Source organism: Nycticebus coucang, chromosome 11, assembly GCF_027406575.1.
Source record: "Nycticebus coucang isolate mNycCou1 chromosome 11, mNycCou1.pri, whole genome shotgun sequence".
Lineage (NCBI taxonomy): Eukaryota > Metazoa > Chordata > Mammalia > Primates > Lorisidae > Nycticebus > Nycticebus coucang.
The window spans coordinates 49710532-49720241 of NC_069790.1; the positions used below are offsets into that span (position 1 = coordinate 49710532).

At 38.1% G+C, this 9710-nt stretch overlaps 1 non-coding gene across 1 annotated transcript; it reads left to right on the plus strand.

Moving 5' to 3' along the window:
* Nucleotides 1–302: 302 nt before the first annotated feature.
* On the plus strand, nucleotides 303–409 carry LOC128560474 (U6 spliceosomal RNA). The gene has a single exon (XR_008372973.1). It is a non-coding gene; the product is annotated as a U6 spliceosomal RNA (small nuclear RNA).
* Nucleotides 410–9710: the final 9301 nt, after the last annotated feature.

The window sequence follows — 9710 nt, forward strand, 5'->3', positions numbered from 1 at the left end:
GATGATGGTTGTGAAGATAAAGATGAGAGTTAACACTTTCTGAGAGCTTACTGTGGCCTAGACTCTGTCCTAAGTTCCCTGCATATATTATTCACTCATTTAATCTTTATAATACCCTGTGACATGAGTATTATTATTATTCCATTTATATATGACAAATTAAATTGCCCAAACTCATAGAGCTAGTAAATAATAGAGAATAGACTTGAAAACAGAAAGACTAATTCAGAACCTGTACTCTTAAACTATTAGGCTACAAGGTCTAACAATTCAATTTGTGAACTTATCAAAGAAAAAGTGCTGTGCTCGCTTCGGCAGCACATATACTAAAATTGGAACGATACAGAGAAGATTAGCATGGCCCCTGCGCAAGGATGACACGCAAATTCGTGAAGCGTTCCATATTTAAAAAAAAAAAAAAAGAAAAAATGCTTTTAAGGCTGGACTAGGTTCTGGCTCAGTACCTAGCTCCCAAGGGGAGGACCTTAGAGGTGACCATAGTGATATCCAGCAATGAAGTATGTAGCACTTTTTCTAGAGTGAGTTCACAAAATTGTCTAGCCTTGGATACTGCTGCTTGGAGGTAGAATGTTTTCAGAAAAGGTTGAAAGAAAGAGTATTTGTCAATAATGTATGGAAATTCCAGAGGAATTTGGAAAGTGTTGAAGGTGGAGAGGAGCAAAGGGAAAAGGCAAAGAGGAGGCTTAGAGCAGTGAGACAGTGATAGGGGTGTGAAGTGCAGAATCACCTTGCTCTGAAGAGGATCTTTGCTGCTTCAAGAAAGCAGAGAGAAGATGAACACCATTCTCACCAAGGGCTCTTGTGTGCTATACCATTCATCTGTTTTGGTAATGGATTATGCCTCTAAACATTTCTCCTGTGGAAACAGCCTCAAAGCAAAGATTCTTAGACATTTTCAGTCATGTATCCTTGTTGAGTATATAATGAAAGTTTTACACTATCTCTCTACGAAGAAAAACCACATAGGCATAAATGCAGATAGAAAATTTTTATTTGCCCACATTGTGGGAGATATGGGTAAGGCATGTGATTTTGGAAGGGTCCAATAATAATATGTAGAGACTGGAAAATATTCCCCAGGGATCTTTATAAAATAGGGAGGGCTTATGAGATATGAAGGGAACAGAATGTGTGGGTACTAACAAGAAGAGAAATAAATCCAGTGAACTCTTATGAGCTGCTCCTTCATGACCTCACAAATTTTATTACATCCATAAAACTCATGATATGTTTTCTGTGATTGGAATTTCATATGGAGGCAAGTGCGAGGAGGCAGAGTTTCACTTCCGGTTTGAAGGTGATGGAGTACAAAGCAGGTTTCCCTGAGTCCACATCTGAACAGAAAGAAGCACAAGTAAGGCCCACACAGTGTGGTTTTCAGTGTCCCAGACCCTGAGCCTAGAGTTTGGGTGAAATTTTTCTAAGCCTCTAAGCCTCAGGGCAGAAAAGATCCTAAGTCACATCTGTGTCACACACACATACTGGAGAGACTTTTCCCTGTTATTTCAAGGCTTAGACTACAGCCTTGATCTGTGAAGGTATTTCTCTAAGTTGGCTTCAAATAACAAAAACTGTGACCCTAATCAATCACCTTAGGGGATTCTGAGGAATTCTGAGAGGTTCCTTTTGTGTGTCTCTGTGTTTCCTTCACGCTTCCCTGAAGACTGAACGAATTCAACCTTGAAGCCCCTTTCTGTACGGACTTGAACGCTGTGAGTCTCTACTTGTCGTGTCAGTTCTCCGCTTTTACCATTTTGTTCCCTTTGATGTGGGACCTGTGCTAGAGGCACTCTGAAGGAGAATGTTCTGTGGGAAGTCTGAAAGTTCGACCCCACACGTTGCCCAGAGGAATGTAAAGCCCTAGCACACACAAGGCCGAGTCCAGTTTTCTGTTATTGGTACAAGGGGAGTATTATTTCACAAGCTTTTGTCTACTTGCTGTTGCTGCAAAAGCAAAAGTTTTCAGGAATAGCTCTGCGATGTCACTGACCTCAAGTGGTGTGGAAGAAAACAGTAGCTTCCAAGATATTTCTGACCTGTCAGACTGAAACCCACATATATTTCCTTATCTTTCTTTTCTGTCAAAGAAAATGTTAAAATGACTAGGGGTTAAATTGCATAGACTTTTGCATAATATTTTAAATAGGCATCAAATCTCTTTCTCATGTCTCTATCTCTTAATGGACAAGCGATCCAAAGATCAAATAAGATAAAGGTCCTAAATTAAGCAGAATTAGAGATAAGAACTATTTATTTGGGTGGGACCTGATTAAATATTGAGATGTAGACATATGGGACATAAAGTGAATTTGATACTCTCACTGCCCTCGTGAGGTTTACATTCTAGCTATGTATGTAGGCACAAAGATAAATGCTGAAAAAATATTAAATGATGCTTTTTAAATTGACATATATGCAAATGTGTAATTTATCTGAGCATCCATACATGAATTTCAAAAAATAGTTAACACAATAAACTATCTGTTGGATGATAAACCTGGAGATACCCCAGACTTGTGAATTCATTTGGCTTGTTCATAAACATGTTCATAAAATGTTCATAACATGTCTAAGATCACTCCAGGGATATGAGTTGAGAACTGAGAAGAATATTTAATCTAGAGCTTCCCAGATGTGGTGGACAGAATTTTAAAACGACCCCCAAGGGCTCATGACCTTGTATATTCTTTTTCGCTTGAGTATGCACAGGACCTGTGAATGCCATGAAGTATGTTTCTCAGGATGTGTTAAATCGTATGTTAAGTTATAATGCAAAAGAAAAGATTTTTCAGATATAATTAAGATCCAGAATCAGTGGACTTTGAGTTAATCAAAAGGGTGATTATCTCAAATGGGCTAGACCTAATCAGGTGAGCCTTTTAAAAAAAGGAACTGAAATCATCCTGAAATTCTAACAGATTCTTCTGCCTGTCTTGAAGAAGAAAACTGACATAGGGTGAAAAGAGGTCACAGGGAAATGACCTGAGTGTGGCCTCTAGTAGCTGAGAGCTGTCATTGGCTCACAGTTAGGAAGAAAATGGGATCACCAGTCATGCACTGAATTCTGCCAACAATGACATGAGCTTGGAAAAGGACCCCAACATCCAGAAAGAAATGTACTGCAACTGACACCTTAAGTCTTAGGAGACCTTGAGCAGAGGACCCAGGTAAGCCACACCTACACTCCTCATTCAAAGAAGCTATGAGATAATATAAAATTTTTGTTCTATACTGCTGAATTTTGTCAATTTGTTACTTCAGTAGAAAATGAATATACCAGAATTCATTGGTTAACTGGTCAGTGAACATCTATAGAATGGCTACTTTGTGTAGTAGCTATATTTATTTACATACTTCTGGGAAAGGCCTATTTAATATTTTTCAGTTTTATTCAGAAAGTGGGCAAAGGGTCCTTTAAAGTCCTGAAATGCTATGAATGCTAATTTGGCTGGGTTTCTCCTTGGGCACAATAATTAATGGTACACTAGGACATCTTAGTTTCTATAGAAATGTTATATAGATTTCTAAGTTTCTTTTAATAAAATACTTATAAAATAGTACATGATAATAATATGAGATAATAAGAGATACATAGGTAATGAGTGTTGAGGACCTACACATTCCAAGGCACTGAGAAAAATGTTTTATAATGAGTAGCTCATTTCATGTTCATCATAAAAATGTAAGGTTAGCACTCTTGTTTTCTATATCTTATACAACTTAGGTTTGTGAATTTTAAAGCTGGTGTTTTGACTCAGGTCGTGGATTGTCATTTTGATTGTCGTTTCTATAATCCAAAATATGTGTGTGAATCTTCTCCAATACTAAATTTAATGGTGGATAGCTTGTATTAGTTTCCTCCCAAAGTATTGATATTTATGATAACATAAAAAAGGAAGATAAGGGACCAAATAGAAACTCCTAGGAATAACTCTGGTTGAACACCTAATTCAACAACGATCCATGTAAGTAAGCACCTTCAGGAGAACCAAAACTCAGGTGAATGATCATACATATTATCTGGTTTTAATATTATATCAAGGGAAGAGAACGGAAGAGGAAAAAATACAGTCTTGCTTTGCTATACCACCCCTCCCTCGTCTCCTGGCAATGCCACACCAGCATGCTGTGTGAAGAGAGAATCTGTGTGCCCAGGGGAGGAAGAGTGGAGTGATGGTGGGGCTTTGAGTTGAAACTCAGGGATACTCTGGCACAGGGGAAAACAGCACAAGGAGAAATAATGCCAGTGTTCACAGAGAAAGTATTTTGACCAGCCTGGCCAGAGGAAAATCTGCTTCAAAGCCTAAGTTCCCATTAGCCCCACAAAGAACAGACCGAGGCATAAACTAAATTTGTAAGTCAGCCAGGCCACAAAACCTGCAGGCACTGGGCAATTCTGGTGGCTTTGCTGACATGAAGCCAATGGACTTGGGGTGCACATAACACAGCAAGACACTAGTAGCTGTAGTCAAAACACTGTCTGTGTTACCCCTTCCCCAGCCAAAGGCAGTGTGGCTCAAGGAGAGTCTTCTTGAACTTGAGGAAAGTACAGGGAAGAATTCAGAGGACTTTGTTTTCTAACTTGGATACCAACTCAGTCACAGTAAAGTAAATTATTAAGCAGACTCCTGAGGCCTCTCAGTCTATGTCTTAGTTTCTACACATGTCAGTACTAATCCTAGTTTGGAAGGAAAAATGCTATCTTGAATGGAAGCATCCAGTCCTGGAAGGATTCATGATCTGCCTCCTAAAGATCCTTTGGTTTTTGAATAAACATCAGAGGTAACCTGACAACAGCTGGGTTTGGGTGAGACTGGACTGGTTTCAGGTACAACATGTTGCTAGTGGTCATGAGGTGGAGCCCCTGCCACTCTTCCCCCCATCTCCAGCAGCCAAGCACAGAGTGAGAGAAGGGAATGAGACTTTGCCTAGTAATACAGGGAATTCTCCTGTTTCTTATGTAAGTCCACCAAGGTAGTGCCATTTGGAGTATCCAGGATAGCAAAAGAAACAATCAATAAATTGAAGAGACCACCCACAGAATTTGAGAAAATATTTGCACACCGTCCATCTAATCGGGATTAATAATTATATAAGGAGCTTCAAAGATCAGTAGGAAAGAATCAGACAATCTGATTAAAAATGGGCAAAGGATGTGAACATTTCTCAAATAAAAAAAAATGTTCAACATCATAAGTTATCAGAGAAATGCAAATGAAAACCACATTGAGATATTATCTTATCCCAGTGAAAATGTTTTTTTTTTTTTTTTATCAAAAAGACAGGCAATGATAAACGATGGTGAGGATGTGGAGAAAGGGGAACCCTTGTTCCTCATTCTAGTTGGTTGGTGTAAATTTTCATAATTACTATGGAAAACAGTATGGTGGTTCCTCAAAATATTGAAAAGCAAACTACTATATGACCAAGCAATCCCACTGCTGGGTGTATATCCAAAAGATGGTAATTTAATCTTTGTAAAAGTTATTTTCACTTTCGTGTTTATTGTAGTACTATTCACAATAGCCAAGATACAGAATTAATGTAAGTGTTTATCAGTGGATGAATGGATAAAGAATTTGTGGTACATGCACACAATAAAATATTACACAGCCATAAAAGGTAGAATCCTCCCATTTGCAATAATGTGGGAAAAAGCTAGAGAACATTATGTTAAGTGAAATAAGCCAAGCATAGAAAGACAAATCTTGCATGTTCTCACTCTTACATGAAGCTAAATATTAAAGACAATTGATCTTATGGAGATGGGGAGTAGAATGACAGTGAAGTAGAGGCTGGAAGGATAGCAGGAAGTGGGGGATAAAGCAGGTATGGTTAATGGATGCAAAAATATAGTTAGATACAATGAACAATATTTGATAGCAGAACAAAGTGACTATTATCAACAATAAATTAAGGTATACTGTAAACTAACTTCGAGTGAAATTGGAATGTTCCTAACACAAAGAAATGTTAAATGCCTGAAGTGAGAAATACCCTAATCATCCTGATTTGATTGATTAAAAGGCAATACCTGGCCTTTATAGAAGTCTCATATGAGAGAGAAAGAAAGAGAGAAAGAGAGAGAGAGAGAACACACAACCACCTGGCAATAGTAGAATAAATACGATTTCAGAAGATGTGATTGGACCAAAGCAGATGAACTACTCAGTTCTGTCCAAGTACCAGACTGTCTCAGGAGAAGTCTATTGAGGAGTAGGGGGAGGAAATGGCTTTGCTATTAGAGAGAAATGAATATCAAAGAGCAGAGGAAAAGGTAAGAGTAACAGAGTGTTTGTAAGGTGCAGCAAAAAATGAGGTTGGGAAGCAGTGAAGACTAGGAAACCAAGTCTTTTATGTCCTACTAAGAATGTTATAACCTGTTGAGTGGGCAATGGAAACCAATGAAGGAGTGTGATCAGATTGTTTGTTAAACATATTTTGAATAAAAATATAGAAAATGGTTAGAGGAAAAGAGGAAGTTTGAAGCAAGGAGAAAATTTATTAGACTCTCCCAGTAATTGTCTAAGCAAGAAAAAATATGGTGGTTTTAACTAAGACAGCGGCAATAATGATATTGATGGAAAGAAGGTGATAGAAGTGTTGGAGAGGTACTTAAGAAGTGGACTTAGCAGATGGTGGATGTCTGCATGTTGGATGGGGATTTTGAAGTTGAAGTAGGTTTTTGGCATTGTTGAGACCAGTTAATTATCACTCACATAATGGGGGAAATTGGGTTGGGCTAGAGGGAAGAGGAGGATTTATTATTTACTTTGAGATATATTTTATTTCAGCTGTGGTCAGGTCTAGTAGACAGTTAGATGTATAGCATCTGTGGCATCGGAGAAGGGTCTGGCTGGAGACAAAGATTTAGGAGTTAGGGATTTGGTTGATGCTATGAGTGTGGATTAAATCACTCTGAGAGAGCCTGCAGAATGACATAAAGGGCACGAAGAACAATCCTGGAGCAGATAAACACTTCAAGGGAAAGTGGTGGAACAGTAGCTGAATATGTAAACCCAGTCCATCCATCAGAAACACAGTGGGGTTATGAGAATCAGGACAAAGCCACATGAGAAAATGTCAAAGTGTAAGGAACGGTAAACTTTAGCATATGCTGCAGGGAGTTTAAGATGGGGAGTAAGGCTGTCCATGGGTTTGAATGGGGACACATTTGTATTTCCATTTTTGGTTCCAGTCACCAATCTCCTTTGCCATTTTAGTACCCTGATTTTGTTCTGAGAGAACTTGATATTCCCCAGTTCTAGTTCATGTATTGTTAAAGCTGAATCTACCCCCAAATCCAGGGTTGAGGCATGTGACTTAAAGCTAACAATAAGTTCTAACCTCCTGATCATAGTGATTGGTTCAGGAAAGGTACATAACACAGGTTTGGCTAATCAATAAGATAAAATTTGCTGGACTTTTCTTTTTTCAACTCTAAGAAAAGAAGTTTTCTCTTTCTAGCTAGGTACATAATAGAATGGAAGCTGGAGCTGCCTCTGCCATACTGTGACCGTGTTCACCTGGGGATGGAGTCCACGCTGAAGAAACTCACATTAAAAAATTGAAGGAAGGGCAGCACCTGTGGCTCAGTGAGTAGGGCACTGGCCCCATATACCGAGAGTGAAGGAGTGTGCAAAACTCGGCCAAACTGCAACAACAAAAAAAAATAGCCGGGCGTTGTGGCAGGGGCCTATAGTCCCAGCTACTCGGGAGGCTGAGGCAGGAGAATCGCCTAGGCCCAGGAGTTGGAGGTTGCTGTGAGCTGTGTGACGCCGCGGCACTCTACTGAGGGCGATAAAGTGAAACTCTGTCTCTACAAAAAAAAAAAAAAAAAAAAATTGAAGGAAACCACAATATGACATGAGTTGAGCTCAAGCCCAGACTGTTTAGTTACAGGATCTGATATATTGGTATATTCCTTTTGAACTCCTGAAGCAGGGCAGGGGTGTTGGTTCCATTAGTGTAAATATGTCTTTAATGTGCTAATTACATTTCTCTAAGAAACACAAATATATTTTGTTTATTCCTTAAAGAAATATACTGAAAATCTATGTGCCCCGCACATTTTTAAGCACTAGAGATAGAGATTACAGCAGGAAGTGACACAATATCTTTATCTCCTTAGGACATGCATTTTAAAGGAAGATCAGTTTAAGTAAATACACATAAACACACACACACACACACACATCCCATAATTCAAATAGTAATAAATCCCATAAGAAAATAAGATTTAAAATTTAGTGTGATTGTATGTCTATTTAAGTTGGAAAAGATAGGGAGGTCAGGGGAGAGAATTGGCTTCACATCCTTCACATCCTGTGAAAGGAAACATTTAATTAGAAAATCTAAAGGCTTGAAATTCACTCAACAATCCCTTGATCTTGGGGCTTTCTCTTACTTGTTTCCTATCCCATACTGCCAGGAAAATTTGAAATAGCATTAGTGTTTCTCTTTGAGAAACTTAGATTCAACTTAAAAAAAAATATTTAACTGTACAGTAAGAATCACATCTAAAGAAATAGCACCTGAAAGACTTGGTTGAGGTCATTCTGGGTTTTATGAACTTGGGTGGTGAATACAATATTAATTTCAAAAGGAAGATCACCTGAATTGGACAGACTTTGGAATGATATGCTCTGTGAAAGGTGAATATTCAAACACAGGCTTCATTTGTTGCTTTTGAACATGCTTCTTTAAAGCTAGGTTAAAGAGGATGGCCTGTCAGAGGATTATAAGCCAAGGGCTTTCTTGGCAAGCGAACAGACCCTAAACTGTGTCCCTTTCATCCATCTTTAAAATTAAAGTGAGGTTCAGCAGATACCTTGAGGAAAGATATTAAATTGCAGATTGTGCAGTTTTGTTGTGCCTGCAATTTCCCAATGTTGCTAGTGAGAAGCTGAGAAGGTTCTCAAAAGCCTTTGTGCTTGGCACCTGCAGAAATCTAATTTCTGATGAATAGGGCCCTAATTGGGTCAATTATTCTATTATACTACACAAGATTACTTCAAACTGCTGCTTCAGTAAAGAGAGGCGCTTCAGTCTCCCCATTGGTGTTCTCCAATTTGAACAGAAGTCAGAATCTCACATTAACTTTTCCTTTTCCAGCGTAAATTTTGTCTTTCTACTCTCAGTTTATCATATATGAGTCAACTGCTAAATTAAATTGAACCACCTTTTCACCTCTGAAACCCTAGGTAAGATAACAAAGGATATATATATTTTTTGACTCCTTTAAAAATTGTTTCTCATACATTTGCCAGTACATGAAGCAACTACTTTAGTGTATCTTGTTTGAAGGAAATAGTGTTTTGATTCATCATTATCTCTAGGGTCAGAAGCACACAGAGGAAGAAAGAAGAGTTTGCATTTTATCTGTGGATTGTATTATACTTTTGCACACGTGTAAGGGTCTAATTTCAATTTTATTTTCTTATTATTTCAAAGGATCACGCCAGTTTCTTTTTCATAATCACACATAGCTTGTAAGTTAGGAAAATACAATTTTGAAGCTGACACATGATGACACTTACAGACTCATTATTTTAATAAAATTTATTTCTTAGATATTTCCTTTATGCTAAATATTCTAATTTGTAACTAAAACAGGAACTTCTTTAATTAGTATGAGTGCTTTCACTCATGAATTGGTCTGTGGGAAGATGGAATTATGCCATTAAAGG